This window comes from Papaver somniferum, chromosome 1 (assembly GCF_003573695.1).
Source record: "Papaver somniferum cultivar HN1 chromosome 1, ASM357369v1, whole genome shotgun sequence".
In the NCBI taxonomy this organism is placed as follows: Eukaryota; Viridiplantae; Streptophyta; class Magnoliopsida; order Ranunculales; family Papaveraceae; genus Papaver; species Papaver somniferum.
This window is the reverse complement of record NC_039358.1, coordinates 75,676,923-75,697,283: the sequence shown is the minus strand read 5'-3', so window position 1 is coordinate 75,697,283 and position 20,361 is coordinate 75,676,923. Positions and strand designations below refer to the sequence as shown.

General features: G+C 37.1%; 1 pseudogene; it reads right to left on the bottom strand.

The window, feature by feature from the left end:
• Nucleotides 1-12,764: 12,764 nt before the first annotated feature.
• Nucleotides 12,765-19,996, bottom strand: LOC113336206 (annotated as a pseudogene).
• Between the last annotated feature and the right edge of the window lie 365 nt (nucleotides 19,997-20,361).

Sequence of the window (20,361 nt, the reverse complement as noted above, 5' to 3'; positions counted from 1 at the left end):
ATTTGATTATGATATTCAGTATAAGAAGGGAGTGGAGAACGAAGTTGCCGATGCACTTTCAAGGAGACCCTACCATGAAGCTGTTTACACCACTATTGCACTTTTTAAACCAGTTTGGATGCAAGAGGTAATCTCTAGTTATACAGAAGACCCTAAAGCTAACCAGCTAATTTCTCAACTACTTGTCTCTCCTACATCCATTCAGCACTATACTTATCAATACGAGGTACTCAGATATAAATCCAGATTATACATTGGCAGCAACAACAAAGTCAGAAACACTATCCTTCATTCCATTCATGCTTCAGCTATAGGGGGTCACTCTGGTATGAAAGCTACTTACATTAGAGCAAAAACTCATTTTTTCTGGCCCAAAATGAAGCAAGAGGTTTTTTCTCTAGTCACCACTTGTGATGTTGTCAAAGAAACAAAGGAGAACATACATTACCTGCTGGATTGTTGCAACCTCTTCCATTACCTGAACAAGCATGGCAACATGTCAGTCTAGACTTCATTGAAGGATTGCCCAAAATTGAAAGAAAATATTTCATTCTAGTAGTGGTGGATAGGTTCACAAAATATAGCCATTTCATTCCCCTTCAACACCCTTACATTGTTTCTTTAGTGGTCAAGGCTTTCCTACACAACATTCAGATTGCATGGTTTACCAGCTTCTATAGTCTCTGACAGAGACAAGGTCTTCACAAGCTCTTTCTGGCAGGAATTTTTCAAGAAGTTAGGCTCTCAACTCAAGCTAAGTACAGCTTACTATCCTTAGACTGATGGTCAGACTGAGAGAGCCAATGCATGTCTTGAAAATTACCTCAGATGCATAACTGGACATCAACCAAAACATTGGGTTCAATGGTTGGATTTGGCTGAGTGGTGGTACAATACCAGCTTCCACACCATCTTGAAGATGTCTCTCTTCAATGCCCTATATGGATATGAAGCACCTCACTTGGATTTTCCATCTTCCATTGTTTCATATGTAGCATCAGTTGAGGAATACTTGAAAGAAAGAGCTGAAATGTTGCATCTTCTCAAGGAGGCCTTATCCAAAGCTCAAGAGCACATGAAATTCTTTTCTGACCAGAAAAGATCAGACATAGTCTTTGAAGTGGGTGATATGGTATACCTCAAGCTGCAACCCTATAGACAAACTTCTGTTTCTCTTAGGAAAAATTTCAAACTTTATGCTAAATATTATGGACCTTTTCCTATAATCCAGAGAATTGGGTCAGTTGATTACAAGTTACAGTTACCACCAGAGGCTCGCATATACCCTATTTTTCATGTTTCTCAGTTGAAGAAGCGCATTGGTGTTGCTCACAGTCCTTCTCCAACACTTCCATTAGTTGACATGATGGTCAGGTGCTTGTTACACCCATTGCAGTTCTAGACAGAAGAACCATCACCAGAGGCACTCACTCAGTCCATCAGCTTTTGATCCACTAGTCTAACACAGCAGCAGATGAAGCTACGTGGGAGGACACTTCTCACATCTCTGCCCATTTCCCAAACTTCAATCCTTGAGGACAGGGATTATTTCTTCAGGGGGAATTGTAATGTGTTTGCATGTCTTTACATTAGAATCTACCGTTAGTATTTACACTCGGGTGTACTAGTAAGAGTAGTAGTAGCAGTTTTTTAGCCGTTGCGATTTTGACACGCGTCTGCTTACAGTTAGTCGATTTGGTTAGGGTTGAGACCAATAAATGTGTAAGAAAACATCTATGGCGGCTAAGAAATGAATGAGATAATAGTTTAGTTTTTCTTCTTCTCTCTCTCATGATGGTTTTGAACCAGATTTCTCTAATTTCCTCCGATTTTCTTGTGTTAATTGTTGTGGAAACACAACACATGTATGAAGTTAGGGAAGGTGGTATAAGGTGGCCGTTTATGTCTAGGCAAAGATACTCTCAAACCATTACAAGTGAAGTGTTATGTATATCAAATGTTCTTTCTTTCGTATCTATTCAATAAGGGGTTATGGATACCCGAATTTGGATTGGTAGTGATCATGGTCAATATACGGTTAAGGATGGTTTTAAAGACAACGGAGGTCAAGGTGAGACGGATTATCCAATCAATGTTGTTTGTAGTAATGAGTACCCTCACAAAATCAATTTTTTTCTTTGGATTCTTTCTCATGATCGAGTAATGACGGAGGATAAACTTTTAAGAAGAGGTATGGATGTTTCTATTGTATGTCGTTTTTTGTAAGGAAGACGATGAATCGAGTTCGCACTTGTTTTATGGTTGTTGGAGAAACTGTAGAATATGGGAATACTTTGTTGAAGGGTGCCACTTTGGATGGTCATACGACCCTAATATCTTTACATCTATTAAGACTTGGAAGTTGAATTGGGGAGATGAAAGACTTAGTCGAATATGGAACAACACCCTGGTTGATATATGGTGGTGTATATGGAAAGAACGAAATGAAAGAACCTTCGGTAACAAACAGAAAACTTTGGCAAGCCTCATTAGAGATACCAAATTACAAGCGTTCTTTTGGGACGAATCGAATACAAGAATGTTAGGGCTTACGGAAAATATGGTGATTTCTTTAAGAGATTCGTTATACCGGCCTCCGTAAAAAAACTGCGTCTTTCTTCTTGGGTAGATGAATCCCCTTCGGTTCCCCTTTTTTGTTCGGTTGTAAGGTACCCCCCCCCCCCCAAGTGACTTTTTTCCAATGAATTTTCTCTTTGACCGATCAAAAAAAAATATTATCAATTATAAACTAAAAGATAATAAGAGGCATCTACTTAAGGCTCTAGAATTAAATGACCTAATTCACCCTAGAGACAACAATTAGGATTCAGAGAAAAGATAACTGACATCCTCATAAATATGATAAAACCAAGCTAAACTCCTCTCTAACATTATCTCTTATAATTTTTAATAGCACCAAGGTAATACTTGGCATTTTCAAAATATTTCAAAGACGGGATATAAATTGTGCTTCAATATTGATACGGGGCATCCACAATGCATCGTCCTCCCCTTATTTAAACAAATTCGTCCTCGAATTCTTCACAGCATATTATCCATTTGTGCTTGAACTTCTTCCTTGCTTGAGATAATAATCATCTTAACTATGATAATAGGTTGAACATGAGTCTAAGTTTCAAAATTAAAAAATATAATGCTTATCATGAGTCGTTCACCAAACATAAGCACACACACATACACATTAAACAATTGCATCCACTTCCTATCGCGACACACAATATTTGAATAGTGATGTCCCTAAACTCGGCAAACTCAATGACAACCCCTTATCTGGTGCACGCTCACAAGCATGATAGCTATTGTGACCACGCCGGTACTCATAAGCGCGATGGTTATTATGATACCTGATATCAAACATATAATTTCAAAACACATATCAACATGCACGTCTACTGATCACTGGTTCTCGAAAGCCTGATAGCTTTGCAGACATGACCTCTTAGCAAGTAGATAAACAAGAATTGGTATCCAAGTACAACAGACATCCAAATAAGGATTTATATCTCAACAATACTCCAACATATACAATACCATTCAAATCATCTTGAAATTCAGAACATAATAACTCTCAAAAGCATACACACAACTTAACCCAAACTTCAACCACATACTAGGTCAATTCAATAATTGACCCTCCAAACACATATGTATAACTCTGTTGTACCTATCAAATACACCATGTATACTAATATGATTGTAACAAAATTTTCACCATGCAATCATAACAATCTCAAGGACATTCTATACAAATTTCAAAGAAATATAACGATCGAATATCAAATTGTGATATGTTCTATTCGCTCAACCTATCTGAATATTTACAGGCGTAAATAGAAAACATTTGTTATTCGGGTACCTCCCGAACTCGGTTTGAATTGAAATTTTTACAACATACTCATGATTTAATCGAGTACTCATATTTGTACTTAAAAGGGGCAATATCCTGTTGGGGGACACTTATATTGCGATTGATAAAATAAGGGACGGAAATATCAAAATTCCTAACTAAGGGACTTTGGTCATTTCGCGCCCGGACAAATTCGTAAATACCAAGCGTGTCATAAATTTCCTTCGCTTTTCGACGTTGTCCTGGTTGTCCCGAATTTTATTGGACAACAGGACAATACGGTGTATGAAAACACGACTTACACCATGTATAGGACGTATGCACAACATCGGCAATATTGTCACAACCAAGTATACAACTGTTTAGTCTATATTCAAGAATTGTAAGTTCCGGTTGGCACGACCCGTCCTTATGTTCTTAGGTCCACATACTCTCTCGTACACTAGGACAACAATGTATACAACAGTGTGTACACCAAACATATATTATTATTTTAATGGTTTTACACCTTGGACAACTCGTATAGTGATTCACTCGTATAGAAAAATGACATTACATCTTCGTTTATTCACTCGATGTTTTCCGGAGCTGAGCGATGAACTACTCAGCTAATTCATCACCTCCAGACTTACATTATATATTGAAATCCTCCACGGTTAACACCGGTCGAGTTGGAGTACGGTACACAATAACATCTTTAGATTGTATCAAGCTCCTGTACCAGATTTACATTGGTTATATATACCTATCAATTCAGGCGGAAACACCACACCTTAGTGAGAGCTAAAAACTAAGAAGTACTTGGACGATCACACTAACCAAGACAATAAAGTATGTCACTTAACCTTGAACCACGGAAGCATGCAATCCCTTAGACGGATGTCAAGGCATATACTTAGTTCTCATTTGCAGAAGTAGAGATGAAGAAAGTGAGAACGATAAATAGGATGTGATAGTCTATGATGGTGATTCGGATGAAGAGTTATGTGTATAATTGCATCGTTTTTATGAAAACCACTAAACCAGCGTTGATTTATCCTCTTGATGGATGGCTTCTGCCATCAACACTAAATCACCTCTTCAGAGTAGTGGACATGCTCACAAACTTAGGTATGCGGTACCACTCCATCAGAATAATGTATAGTTGCATCGATTGTATGAATAATCATATTAAAACCACTGTTGATTTCTCCCAATATTCGTATCTGGTATTTCCAAAGCTTTACAGAACCCCACCCCCCAACAACCCCCCCCCAACAACCCCCCCCCCCAAACAACCCCCCCCCCCACCCCACAACCCCCCCCCCCCCCCCCCCCCCCCCCCCCCCCCCCCCCCCCCCCCCCCCCCCCTCATGAACTACACAAAAAAAAAAAACAATATGATCGGGCACAGTATCACTCCATCGCTTATATTTGCGATAACATCTTTGTTGTCCTGTACAACAAAAGGACTTATGGGTCATTATAATATTTGTTTCAACCCATCTGGGTATTGAGTTCCTTAGTTCGGTAATATGAAATGGCACGTCCATACGGGAGCATTATTAAAATAGCCCGTCCCCATCTGAACCATTTGTACTTAAAATTTCAGTTAATTATAAGTAGTATAACTATATAAACTTAGGTTTATAGAATTGTCCGGATTCATAAATGTTGCAAATAAACTCTCTGAACTACAAGTGTTTCTGTGATAAATACAAGTCTGATCGTCTTGAAATTTTTACAGACATTATAGGACAGTGAAAGGTATAACATATCCAAAATTCGAAGATCTAATGGTTAAGAGTTTAATTAACAGTTCAAACAGTACTCACTCGTTTATGTGACAGAAAAACCCTTACTCGAAATTTACCTTAGAAATTCAACTCTTAAATTAATAGTATCAATAGTAAATGATAAAGCAAGAATAAACTTGCTTTAGACTTGAGATCAAAACCTAGAGCCTCCTCTGGTTTCAGTAACACTTGTTTTCCTCCTTCCGTTTTGCATCCGGTTTCTTCTTCTCTCTAGAATAATGAACACTAAGTTTCTTATTTTTATTCAACTAAGGGAATTAATCTTATATATTATACTAACCTAAGTTACATGTGTTATCCAAACACAAGTTTCTTCTGGCAGCCTAATCAGTAACATATAAGTAATCGGGGTATTACACTTTTTCTTCTCTAGATTCCTTACTCTTTATCTCCTCACATTCACTTGCAAAATCAATATGTGGACAATCCATTTTTCCCGAGTCTTCAGATACAGATAACATTTCAGAATTCTTATCTACATCCGTCCCCAAGATATAAGTAGCCGAAAAAGTTTTTCCTTCTTCAGTTAGGCTATACTCAGCAAATGTCTTCTCATTCATTTCTTCCACCTTATGTTCTTATGCAAGTCTTGAACAATTCTCATCTACATTATCAACAACAAAACACTCTTTGCATATTTCATATGGTTGCATATCAAAGTGATATTTGACCCATACTTTTCCACCTGAAGGAGCATCCAGTCATCCTCATCTTCTCAAAGGTTCTTTGAGATTGACTTCCACATAAACAATATTAGTTACATGTCCTCTAGTAGTTTTCTTCCTCCATTCAGGAAATACTCTTTTCTTTATGTCTTTGTAAATATCATTTACCAACTTATCATTTAAGATAATCTGTTTTAGGTTCTTCAATCTAACACACCCGATTTGACTGAGAAACTTGTGATCACTAAGATGCATATTTGATTTACATTGTTGCAGACATAGCATATAACCATATGTCCCATTTGAGATGACGCTATCATGAGCATTTTTTCTTTCAAATCTAAAGAGAAACATATTAGTTCCTTTAGAAATCATTTGGTACCTCTAGTAGCTTGTTCATTTGAGATTGACCTCTTTTTTGACTTCCTCGTGATTCAATGGATCCTTGGATATGATCTTTCCCAGTAAACTGTAAGAAAATTTACTCTGTTGCATCCTTTACCACCTTAGAAGATGTGATTGCTCTCATGATAGTTCGAGAAGAACTAACTTCAATATATGTAGACTGCATCTTCATAGAAATGTTATCCATTTATATTTATTTTCTTTTCATATATAAGAACTATAAGGGCATTGAGTAATGGTCGAATATCTTATCAAATTATAAAAGGTTTGAAGATATATGGAATAATCTTGTTTCCCAAAATAAAAGATGGTGTTAGTTGTAATCCTCTATTCTCGGGTTAACAGTTTTGAGCAATTTTTGAATTCTAGATAGGAGGGAAAGTTTCCTAAAACTAATGCTGAGATTACGTTGGTTTTGAACCGCCGATTTGACTCGGCTAACCCACTGTTTTTGATTGATATGATGAATGATAAGCGTGATTTTATGAAGAAACTGAAGGATGACTAAAGGAAGTCTATGGAACTGATGAGATTTTGTTGATATGGAATATCAAGCTCAAACTACACACAATTATGTTGAAAAGCAACACAACTGTCGGAAAACAAGCACAACTGCGACAACTCAATAGACTGAACTGAATCTTGAACCACAACTGGTTTTCACAACTGGATAACACAGAGATCAACAGGAAATAGCAACACATTAGTTTTGTTCCTTCAATAGATTTAAAAGGAAAAATTTATGAAATAACTGAAAGAAAAATCTTAGATTACTTATACAAGCTAATCTAAAACAAAAGCCTTAAGAAAAGGTTTTAAACATTAGTTAAATAGCTAGAACAACTACTGATCAACATAAAAGTTTTGAGATCATGATAAGACCGAAGAAATCAAGAAAAAAAATTAAAGAAAAAAACAACTGAGTTAACTCAGTTCCGCCTGATTCGCATAGCCTTTTTTTTTTTTAGAGGAAGCTCGCTTTTTCAAATTTGAGTGGGAAATACGATGAAAGGACATTGTATTTCAAAATTAATGATATTCACTATTTTTCAGTTTAACTTAGCCTTTTGGCTAGCTTTAATGATAGTCACTATTTTTCTTTCAAAATTCAAAATTCAAAAAAAAAAAAAAAAAAAAAACTTTACAATGAAAGCACATTTTTGAACTTTTACATATATTAGGTCCACATTTATTTTTTTAACATTTGAATCCCTTGCAACCCCTAAACCATTATGCGACACCAATAATAGGTTTCAATCTAATGGATTCCATCACTTGCTCACATTATTAAAATTATACTGATTCAACTGAGATATAAGAGTTTTAAAGAACAACATGCCCTCTTCTCCCCAAACTCTAGTCTCTCTCTTTCAAAGGGTGATGACGCATTAATTCTGGAAAGTGTATCCATTTAAATTAGCGTTTCAACCATAACCCAGGTCCATTTGTCAGCAAAGAAAGTCATTGAGAAAATACATGCCAAATTTACCGTGCCTTTTATTCGCTAAAGTTCAATTCTTGTCCAGTTTTAGTTCAATTCTTGTCCAGTTTTAGTAAGTAAGTTTGGAGGGATCTTTATCTTAAGACAAATATTAACCTATGCATGGGAGAAGAGGTTAAGCAAGCATTAATTGTTCTTGGATTAACGAGTTTTGTATAGGAAACATAATTCTTTTCATGTTAATTAATAAGGGATTAATAAGCATACTGAAATTTCAAAAGCACCCTTAAGTGTGTCTATTTTTTATTAATTCATGTTTTATCTTTTTTGATCAAAAACATCCAAAAGTTGATGCCTAATTATTTTTTCAAAGGAAATGAAAAAAAACCTAAAAAATATGTTTCAAACAAAACAAAAAAACCCCACAAAATCAAATAACAAATGGCTCAAACTCAATTTCCACTACCTGGTCGCATTATTGCCTAATCTCACTGAACTTCAATGCACTTGCACTATCATTATCTTTATCTTCATCACTTGATAATGGAAGCTCGTTCAAATCACATGTGTGTTCTTGTTTTGGTGGTTCATTTAAATCTATAAGTCTTCTTGATAAACCATGGCTACGTTGAGCACATTGTTCCATCATGCACCAACATACAATACAATGAAATCAAATACCAAAAATCATTACTATTTCACACTTACATGAAATAAACTTTTTTATTATATAATTGGCGTAACAAAAATTAGAACAACAACAATATTAACATTTTTTTTTGAAATATTATATGGCTTTGATGCATATGCATACATCATTACGAAAAAAAAAACATATTACAGACAAGGGGACGATGGAATGCTCAAAAACAAAAAAAAAAACAAAAAAAAAGTTAGGACGATGGAAACTTTGATAATGGAGTAAAATCGAAGGAAATCTACTAACCATTAGTGTTTCATTTTGTTATGTGCATATAGCACTAACGGAAACTCTTTGACACTGCTGTTGATCTAAAATGTTTTTCTAAATAGGAGAAAATGAAAAACTTGTCATATATATATATATGAAAGATGGAGCTTCTTTGCCTTCCATTCTATTTTTTCCTTGATGATAATAACCTTTTGTCTTCCTTTTAACTAGAATATACATGAGCCCTTGGGTACTTTGGTCGTTCAGACAATTTATTTATTTTTAGTAATTGGTCCATGTTCCATTAGAAAAAAATATTTAGAAAGTAATACATATCGGGTAGTTCGATAGAGTAATAATGCGTTTAAGTTTTGATTTTTAAATGAAAATAAAAAAAATTGGTATGAAACTATAAATTTTGCCACCTAATAAGAAGCATCAGAAAATACATATTTGGTCGTTGGAGAGAGACATAGAGTAGTAGTTCGCATAATTATATATTTTTCTCAATGTTAAAGTGAAATAAAATATCTTTTTTCTTAATTAATGATACAATTGAACCAATGCACATTACTTTTATTAGTTAGCCATTCAAAATCTACTTCATTGACGTCCCTGACTAATCGAAGTCTGCAAGTGTGAACCGATATCTATTTCGTTGACGTCCTCAACTAGTTGAATGCAAGAGCAAACCATATTTACTCATTGACATGTCTGATTAATGGAAATTTGCACTTGAACTCTAGATTTACTCATGTGAACTAAAATCCACTTCTTCGAACTTTTAAACTAATTAAAATGTACACGAAACTCTAAATTAATCTACCAATATATGAACCGAAATATATATTCATGACCTTGTTGACTAGTCGAAATCTCAATCAGAACTCTAAATTTATTAACGTGAACACAAAATCTACTTCGTTGACGTCTCTGAGTAATCAAAATCCATATCATGACATTAAATTTTACTAGAGTGAACCAAAATCTACTTATGACGGATCGAGAGAATATTATTTTTTTACTTGAATAAAATTGAAAAATTAACATTAGTTTTCTGAAAGAATATAGAGAAATTTATGGATAGTAAAATAAATCTTAATTTGATTTGACCAGGTAGGATCTTAAGAAATTAGTCAGCTAACCGAACCAGTTATATGGATTTTGTAATTTTAGTTGCAGTTCGATGCAACGGTTCGGTTTTCGTGTAATCTGTTTGGTTTGCTTAAATTCGTTTCTACGATCTATATCCATCATTATTATGGTTAGATTCCAAAAGTAATATACTCCTTACTTATGTATGGTTAGTCATCTTGTTAGGGTTAGACCATAACTGTGTTCATATGCTCAAGACAAAGGTATTTGAATTAAGTCATGAATTCCTGACGAGTAAACACATAGTTCTTCAATTGGATGTTCGACGAATACTTTTGAACCAGAAAGAGCACACCACCAATGCCTCAAGGTCCACTTTTTGTAACTTCATTATGTTCATCTTCACTATTCAACTTTACCAACATGAGGTTATGACCCATAATACAATTTTCTTTGTTTTCGTATCTTCTCCATTGGGATTTTAATTGCTCCACGGATAATCTTCATTTATATTTTCTTTATTGCCATAAGCTTTACCAACATGTTAAAAGACCATTCATTTGTTGCTTCATTGATAGTTTGATATGTATCCATAGTTTTTATATGAGTAGTTGGGTTTTCAACTGTTGCATTCCTCAGTTGTCTTGATAGCTGATTGATACCGTTTTCTGAGTTTGAAGACATGATACAAATCTTGGAATAAAATAGTAAGGATTTTTTGTATGTGTAAACAATAGACTTTAGAACCAGGGATATAAATATTGTTAGGTTTTTGCTTGCTTATAATTTTATTTATATTTATCCTCAACTGGCTTTCCTTAAGTTTGTTACTACTATTATATAAAGAGGTGGGATTCATGGATACTCTTAGATGGAAAAGGTCAGACAAGATTTGCACCATTTTCTCCGCAAAATCCAAACGACAATGAATTTAAGTGTAATATTTTGATGGTATGTTCCTCTTATAAGACTTTACACTCCCACAAAAAATGAACACAATTCGAGATAGCGAACCTCACCATCTACCAATCTTAATTTCAACCGTTAAGTTTGAACGGCTGATATTCAAAGTGGTTGATGGTCATTTTATACATCTCGAATTGTGTTTATTTTTGTAAGAATTAGAGTCTTATAAGAGGAACATATCATCAAAATATTACACTTAAATTCGTTGTCGTTTGGGTTTTGCGGAGAAAATGGCGCAAATCTTGTCTGACCTTGTCCATCTAAGAGTGTCCATGGATCCTCCCTCATATTTAAATCAATGATAGTATCTTTTAATAATTGGTCAAAATTGAAATTTGCATGTGACAAGATGTATAGTTGCTCTCACGGCTAGTAATATGTAGTAGCTTAGGAGGTAAACAAAATTCGAGTTTTAAAATCGGGATTGCATCTGGATCGGAATTCTTGATGATGATGATGATGATACCTGTTCTGGTTTTTGGGGCTATGATGATGAGCACAATAAATTCTGAATTCCACCGCTGGATATCCCACGGGTTATCTGGAGACCTACGAAAAGATTACAAATCTATATAACATTTAGTTAACATTCATATGTTGATTGTACAGTAAAAACAACATAGAGAGTTTTAGGGAGAAACAAGAAAAAAAAAGACTTGGATAAAACTGATTTGCGGTAACAAGATAATTCCACAATCATCTTACAGACCTGGTGACTAACTAAAATATTGAACACATTACAAGAAAAGAAGATTCAAAACATGAAATCAGGATATGAAAATAACGGAAATGATTTTTGAAAACAGATTTTTTAAATGAGTCAACTCATGAATCTCCCAATCTTCATAGCTCTACATGAAACCATTTGTTGTTGACTCAATTCTATTTATTATATCTTTTATTGAATAGCCTACATAGTTTTTTGTTATTTATTGTACTTGCTCTTGGAAGCTATTGCGTAAACGATTTTTAATATAAATGAGTTGGTTAGTTTAGTTTTAAAAAAATAAAAATGAAAATGAAACAATCCAATGACAGTTCTAAAGAATTTCTCTTACGCATGAACTTAAACTATTCGTCAGAAAAGAAAATAAATCAAATAAACAATAATATATGGCCTTGTAACCATTTATCCGAACGACTAATCAGATAAGTTCCCTAGGGGACTTTTTACACGTCGTAATGGTTAATGTCCAAGGTTCAAAATCTCATCTCTCCCCCAACAATTTCTACTATTACTCTATTTAATACTTACACGGATCGGATTCAAATGTAGGGATAAACAGGATCCTCAAAGTGTTTATTAAATCAATACCAGTTAATACTAACTAATGGATATTCCAAGGTTAAAAAAAGCTAATTTAATACTATCTTAACCTCTTCTCCCATGCACAGGTTAATGGGACCCTTATCTTAGATACGCAAGAATACGAATAGTTGTAGTAGTATATTCAATTAAGCAAATGAAAATTAAGCACACAAACAAACTTATGAAATAAATTAAATTGGGAACGCATCTTCCAATTTTTTAGACTGGAATTTGTTTTCTGAACAACTGGATTTTTTGAGTTACAAAATGAGCAGTATGGACCATCTGATATTGATCAGCTGGTGGCTTACGGATGCTTATGAGCATGTGGTGCCACTACCACAAAAGAACTCATTGAAGTATTTCTTAATGATAGGGCCGAAAAGTGATTGGTAGGCTCTCTCCGTTGGGTGGTAACTGTCCCAAAATACATATTTGGAGGGATCTTCACAAGTAAATGGGTTTAAGTCATTACACAGAACCACTGTTTCTATCTTTCCTGTTCCACAACATCCTTTTGACGCCTCCTCGAAACCTAAATTTTAACAATTCGGAAAGTCATCAAAACATTGTATATACATACGAATGCAACAAGGAAAGGCGAGCATAAAAGACAGGGTGTACGTACCATAATGGCTTGGACGGTTGATAACATCTTGGAGAGGATTGTAGATATCAACATAGACAACCCTACCGTGTACAAATTTATTTGCATTAAGGTTGTCTAGTGATGAAGACAGCTTTGAGTTGAACATCTGAGCAGCTTGGTTATCTCCGCACAATTTCTCTCTTTCCCTCCAGCTAATGTTCTCTGTGATGGAACGCATCCTATTGGTGGTGCGCTGAACACTGCAAACCTCCTCGCTCCCATATCATACAGTTCCTACGAAACGCATATACGATTTGCTTTTGTTTGTCAACTTTTTCAATTGTAAAATTTGGATTACTTTTCTTCATTTCATAAAAATATTACGCGCTTTTCTGGCGATCAAATTCAGTTGCATTTACTGAACAAAAATCATTTCCCTCCTTTACTTACCCAATTTAGGTAGGGTACTAATACTACGTACATTACACATATCTGCATGTCCAGCATAACTTCCGTGCTTTGTTGTATGGGGTAGGAAGGGTTGGGTAACTACATCAAACTAAATGAAAAGAAGTGGGAAAAAATGATCAAAATACTTGAAGTATATTGGTGGCTCCTTGAACCATAAGATCAGTATAGGCAGGGCATCATAATTGGATCTTAATTGTGAAGTAAAATACGTATTAGCAAGGTCATCACTTCCTGCAACAATTAAGTACACACTCTCCGATATGATACTCTTAGTTTTCTCTTCTCCTCCAATGGCTGTGACTCTAGCTAGGTATTCTTTGAATAACTCCATTTGTTTCGCCAGCCCCAAAACCGACTAATAAAACAAATGAAAACAAGTGATTAAACACCATGTATAACAAATTGCAAATGAAAAATTACAGTTGTATACAGAAAGCTACGTACCACTATTTTAGCGGTAAGTGGATCATATCCTGCACCACTGGATGCGAAGCTTACGCCAGTGAGGAGATCATTTGGTCCCAAGGACGGGTCGAGATAAGCTGGTAAAAGATCCTTAATTCCCAATGCTTTGACCGTAATTTGAAAATTGTTTGGGTAATTACTAGATTACACTTATGAATTCAAAACCACACATGTGGCATGATATGTCATTGTCCAACTTAATGTTGGTAGATTTGTACTCAGAAACAATTTTCAAAAGAAAAATCATACAAGTATACGATCAACAAGAATACAAAATTAGATTCTTGGATTTGATGATAATTCCCTTGGAGATTTATGTTCTCCAGGATCCATATATATAAAACTCCAATAATATCTTTTGTGTTTACAACCAAAGTAAAGGGAGATAATCTCCTAAAGATAAATAAGGTAACAAGATAATATAAACTCTATTACACCCCCTTAGTCTGAGCGGGAGAGGAACAAACGCTGAGACTAGAACGAAAACGAACAAATAATTGTCGAGGAAGCCCTATGGTGAAGATGTCAGCATGCTGGTTCTCAGAGGGGACGTGTAAGACTTGAATGGCACCAATACGAACTCGTTCACGAACAAAATGTATATCAATTTCCACATGTTTGGTGCGTCGATGTTGAACAGGATCTCCAGACATATATATCGCACTGACATTGTCACAGTAAACAATGGTAGCACGTCGTAGAGGTAGTCGGAGCTCTAGAAGAAGGTTGCGAAGCCATGTTGTCTCAGCAACCGCGTTTGCTACTCCACGGTATTCAGCTTCAGCACTGGATCTAGAGACTGTTGCTTGTCGCTTGGAGGACCAGGAGATGAGATTGTCACCAAGAAAGACACAAAAACCAGATATCGATCGTCGAGAGCCAGGACAACCCGCCCAGTCAGCATCAGAGTATGCAGTTAGGCCAGAAATAGTGGAAACCGAGAGAAAGAGTCCGTGGTGGGTGGTGCCCTGTAGATAGCGAATGATTCGCTTGAGAGCATGCATGTGGGGCTCACGGGGGTCATGCATAAATATACATACCTGCTGAACTGCGTATGCAATATCTGGCCGAGTAAAAGTTAGGTACTGCAGAACACCTGCTAGGCTTCTGTATAAAGTGGGATCCGAAACAGCTGGGCCAGAGGTGGCACTGAGCTTGGAATCTGTGTCGACCGTAGTAGTCACTGGATTACATTTTGTCATAGAGGCACGCGCAATGATGTCCTGTGCATATAAAGATTGAGACAAAAATAATCCATAGGATGAACGAGTAACAGTGATGCCCAAAAAATGATGTAGAGGACCAAGGTCAGACATTGCAAATTCTCTCTTCATCAAATCAATGAAGCGGCATAGGAGAGCATCAGTAAAGGCAGTCAAAATAATGTCATCAACGTATAAAAGTAGGCATGATGTTTCGGACCCTGATTGATAAACAAAAAGTGATTGATCACATACACTGTCGCGGAAACCACAACTTATGATGAACTTGGCAAATCTCTGAAACCACTCCCGGGGAGCCTGCTTGAGGCCATAAAGTTATTTACGCAATTTACATACGTAGTCCGGGTGATCAGGGTCAACAAATCCCGGAGGCTGATGCATATATACTGTCTCGGTTAGATCTCCATGAAGAAAAGCATTCTTGACATCCAGCTGATGTATGGTCCAAGACCGTGATGTAGCAATGGTGAGAACAGTACGAATAGTAGCAGGTTTGACAACCGGGCTAAACGTTTCAAAACAGTCAACTCCAACTTGTTGAGATTTTCCATTGGCAACAAGACGAGCCTTGTGTCGCTGTAATGATCCATCAGCATTATATTTATGACGAAACAACCACATGGAACGAATAACATGAGCATCACGTGGTCGTGGTACAAGTTCCCAGGTGTTACTTTTCAACATAGCATTGTACTCGTCATGCATGGCAGGATTCCAGTTAACGTCCCTAAGGGCATACAAGTGAGAGCGAGGAAGAGGAGATATAGAGGTAGAGGTTTGGATATGAAGGTTGAGACGATTTATAGGGCGGAAAATACCACGGGAGGCACAAGTGGTAGGTCGAGAAGGAGTTGTAGGGATGGTAGGGGCCGAAGGAGTTGTGGCTGATGGTGATATTGTATTGGTATCGGTAGTTGGAGTGGAGAGAGTGGTACGTTGTTCTGTAGAAGGGACCGAAGGACGCTGTGCTGTAGAAGAGGAATTTGGAGTGGAGGGAGTGGGACGCTGATCAGTGGAAGCAAGAGGTGGCAGAAGTGAAGGGGGACCAGTGGACGGAGTTGTTGGCAGAAGTGGAAGAGTTGCAGGAGGTTCAGTGGACGAAGTAATGTGTTCAGTGGGCGAAGGAGATAAAGAGGAATTTGAAGGGGCGGAAGACAAACGCTGAGTTGTTGGGCCGGAGGGAAGGAGTTTAAGACGTCTGTGAGGTGGTGTGTAGGGATGTTGGGCCGGAGGGGAAGAGTTGTTGAGCTGTTGGGCCGGAGGGACGGAGTTGACAGTATGATTGTAGGAAATGTGAGGGGAATGAAGGGGAGAATGAGAAGATTCATTTTCGGATACAAGTGGTGGAGGATCACTGAAGGGGAAGACATTCTCGTCAAAAGTTACATGACGGGAAATGATGATTTTGTTTGTGGTAAGATCAATGAAGCGGTATCCACGTTGGTTGGGAGGAAAACCAAGGAAGACACATCTAGTGGATCGAGGGGCAAGTTTGTGAGGAGTTGTGGAGGAGAGATTTGGATAGCAAAGACAACCAAAGGTACGGAGATGGTCATAAGTTGGTTGGCGTTGATAGAGAATAGATACGGGAGATGAAAAATGTAGGATTTTTGTGGGTAGAATGTTATGAAGATAGACAGCCATAAGAAGTGAATAGGCCCAAAATTTTGGTGGAATAGATGCATGGGACATAAGGGTGCGGGTGATATCATTGACACGGCGTATCATGCGTTCGGCCTTGCCATTTTGAGAGGAAATGTGGGGGCAAGAGAAACGAAAAACAAGACCATTATTACGAGCAAAGTTGTGAAAGGAATAGTTGTCAAATTCACGTCCCATGTCGCATTGAAAACTTTTAATTTGAGGCTCAAATTGGGTTTGAACAAGAGAGCGAAATTCCAAAAATTTGTCGTAGACTTGGGATTTGAATTTTAAAGGATAAACCCAATCATCCAACAAGATAAGATAATAGCGAAAACCGGTATCAACATGTAATGGAGATGTCCATAAATCACTGTGAATGATATCAAAAGGAGTAAAAGTATGGGAATTGGATTCATAAAAAGGTAATCTAACATTTTTACTAACTTGACATGAATGACAAAGTTTAGAATGTTGATTTTTATTACAATGAATAAAATTATTGGTACGAAGAGCATCTAAAACAGCCTTGCCGGGGTGACCGAGACGGTTATGCCATATATCTGGCGAGCAAACAGCAAGAGAAATGGGAGAAGGCTGGGACGATATTTGTGTTGGTACGGCAGAGTTGGTGATAGGGTAGAGCTCCCCGAAACTATTGCATCGAAGGATAACTTTCCTCGAACTCAGATCCTTCACAGAAAAACCAGAGGGATCAAACTCAACAGACACATGATTATCAGTGGTGAATTTACGAACGGAAACCAAGTTTTTGATAATGCCAGGAACAACAAGGGTATTTTTGAGTTGAAGAGTACGAGAAGGAAGAGTTATGAACTTAGTGCCACTAGCGGTAACTGGAATACTATTGCCATTTCCAACTAAAATAGACCGTACATTGCTAGAATTGAAAATTTTATGTAAAGTACCTGGATCAGCAGTGAGGTGCGAGGTAGCACCAGTGTCCATATAAAAAGCATCATCCGGTGGTTGTAAATGCAGAGAGCTATATGCCTCAGAGATGTCTGTGGGCTGTAAAAGTTCCGTTGATGCAGTAATGTAGGCTTGGTCGTGATTACGTCCAGGAGAGCGCCCACGGTAGCTGGCCTGTCGCTGATTTACCGTCGGAGGCCGTTGAGATGGCTGCCAGTAAGGTTTAGTTGGGTAGGGGCATGGAGGAATGGCCCAATAAGGTGGCCAGTATTGTGGGCCTGCTGGTGGAAAAACAGGGCGTGGTCAAAGGTGGGCCTGAGGAGGTTCCATTGGTTGGGCCAGATCCTTGGTGGGCTTGGTTACGCCTGTTGTCATGCTGCTGTGAACGAGGGTTACGTCTGCCATTGTTGGGCTGAGAGGAGCGTTGGAAATTGCGATCCTGGGAAGCAGCACCAGCAAGTACAGTGGGTGCAGCGGCAAGAGATTGATGGGCGCGCCTAATCTCCTCAGTTCGAAGTTGAGATCGAGCAGCATCGAACGTGGGCATGGACTGTTGGATGAAGGAAGCCACGGTGTTGTATTCCTCTGGAAGACCATTAACCAGTTGGATAACCAGTCGTTTGTCATTCATCGGAAATTCAAGGTCACTCAATCGATCGGACAGTGATTTAAGTTTATCACAATAATCATCAACACTAGCACAATAGAAAACTTGAGATTTACAAACTTACTTTCAAGATTTGCAGCACGGCTTCCTTTGTTGTCTTGAAAAAGTGTATTGAGATGGTCCCAAATCTCCTTTGCAGTTTTGCCTTTCTTGAGAACGGTAAGCATGAGATCCTTGGTCATGGTAGCAAACATCCATTGACGACAAAGAGCATCTAACTGTTTTTCCGTGTCCGCATCAATATCCGTAGGTCGTGGTGAACCATCAATCAGAAATAGCAATCGGTGAGCTTGAAGATGAAGATCGAAGAGAAATACCCATGAGGATGGCAAACGCCGGGTGAACGGATTTCTTTTCACCTGCCATGGATTTTAATGGTTTAGAAGAGGTAGGATCGTGGAGGGGCTGATACCATCTTGGATTTGATGATAATTCCCTTAGAAATTTATGTTCTCCAGGATCCATATATATATAACTCCAATAATATCTTTTGTATTTACAACCAAAATAAAGGGAGATAATCTACTAAAGATAAATAAGGTAACAATATAATATAAACTCTATTATATCTCAACAAAAGATCACGTTTTGGATACAATCAATGTACTGAAAATAGAACAGCAGTTTACTGATTAAATCTAAAGATACTTGTACAAGTTACATACCCTACAAGTCTACGCCCTAAAAGGCTATGGGCAAGTTTTGAATCTTTGTCATTACTTACTTAGCTGCAGTTTGGCCCATGCACCTATACACAATCTCAGATTCTAGAGTACTACTATCTACTTGTGATTCTTTTTCTTTAAATGTTATTTGGAAGGAAAACCCTAATTCTAGTCATCTTTTCTCTTACCAAAATTGTTGCAAATATATTCATGCTACTGAGAACCCCCCAGCTAGGAGTTATATTTTGGCCAAAAAAACAGCACATGTTAACGTGTGCTGCTAGTTAAAGGTTAACTTCACAGAGCTGAGCACATGAGCAAATGCAGAAACTACCAATATGGAATATTCAATGACTTGATAAATCTAGAAACAATTTTCATCATGAACAAAATATTATCTGCAAGGTGTGTGCAGAACATATATGAAATGAAACTATAAACATGGGATGGAGTACTTACTTTTGTAAGAAAGAAATCATACCATTAAGACATGCATGCTGAGTATATATGTATATATATGAATAATATATAAGAATAAGAAAAGAATCCAGGAAAAGTGAAAAAATGGGTATTGGGGTAGTCATGCATGAATGAAATCTTGTGTGAAGTTTACCTAACAAGTCACTTGGGATTAAGCCGTTGCTAAACCTTCCGGATGGTGTTCCCATAAAATCTCTTCCATAAGGTGGAAAATTAGCCTTAACCAATGAAAGTAAGTGATTGTTAATCCCTGGATCAACAATGGAGTCCCCGAAAACGAGAACAGCAGGAACTCTAACATTAGGTGGTAACTTAATGGCAGTTATTTGGACTACCTGAACAAGAATACAACAAAGAAATATTGTACAGCTGATTATATTTGCTGAAGGAGAAGAAGAAGAAGCCATCTTGTTTGTAATTAAAACTGCACAGTGATTCTGAAGTTATATAGAGAGATAAAGATCTCTAATGAGAGTGGGAGTAGAAGAGATTGATTGAAGTTATATAGGTGTACATTATTCTGGGGAAATAGGTGCAAATTGTTGATGTGCACCTCTCATTCTAATTCCAGTGTTATTGCTAATAATTTAGTTTGTTGACATTAGTGGTTGGTATAAGGATTTATTATAAACAGCTACGTTCTTGGATTGCATGCATTATTGATAGATTTCTTTCCTTAACTTTTTCTTCTTCACTGAACCAAAATCTTAAGTACTTGCATACTCTATCCCAGTGGTTGGTATATACGTGTATAGCATGCATTACAGCATCA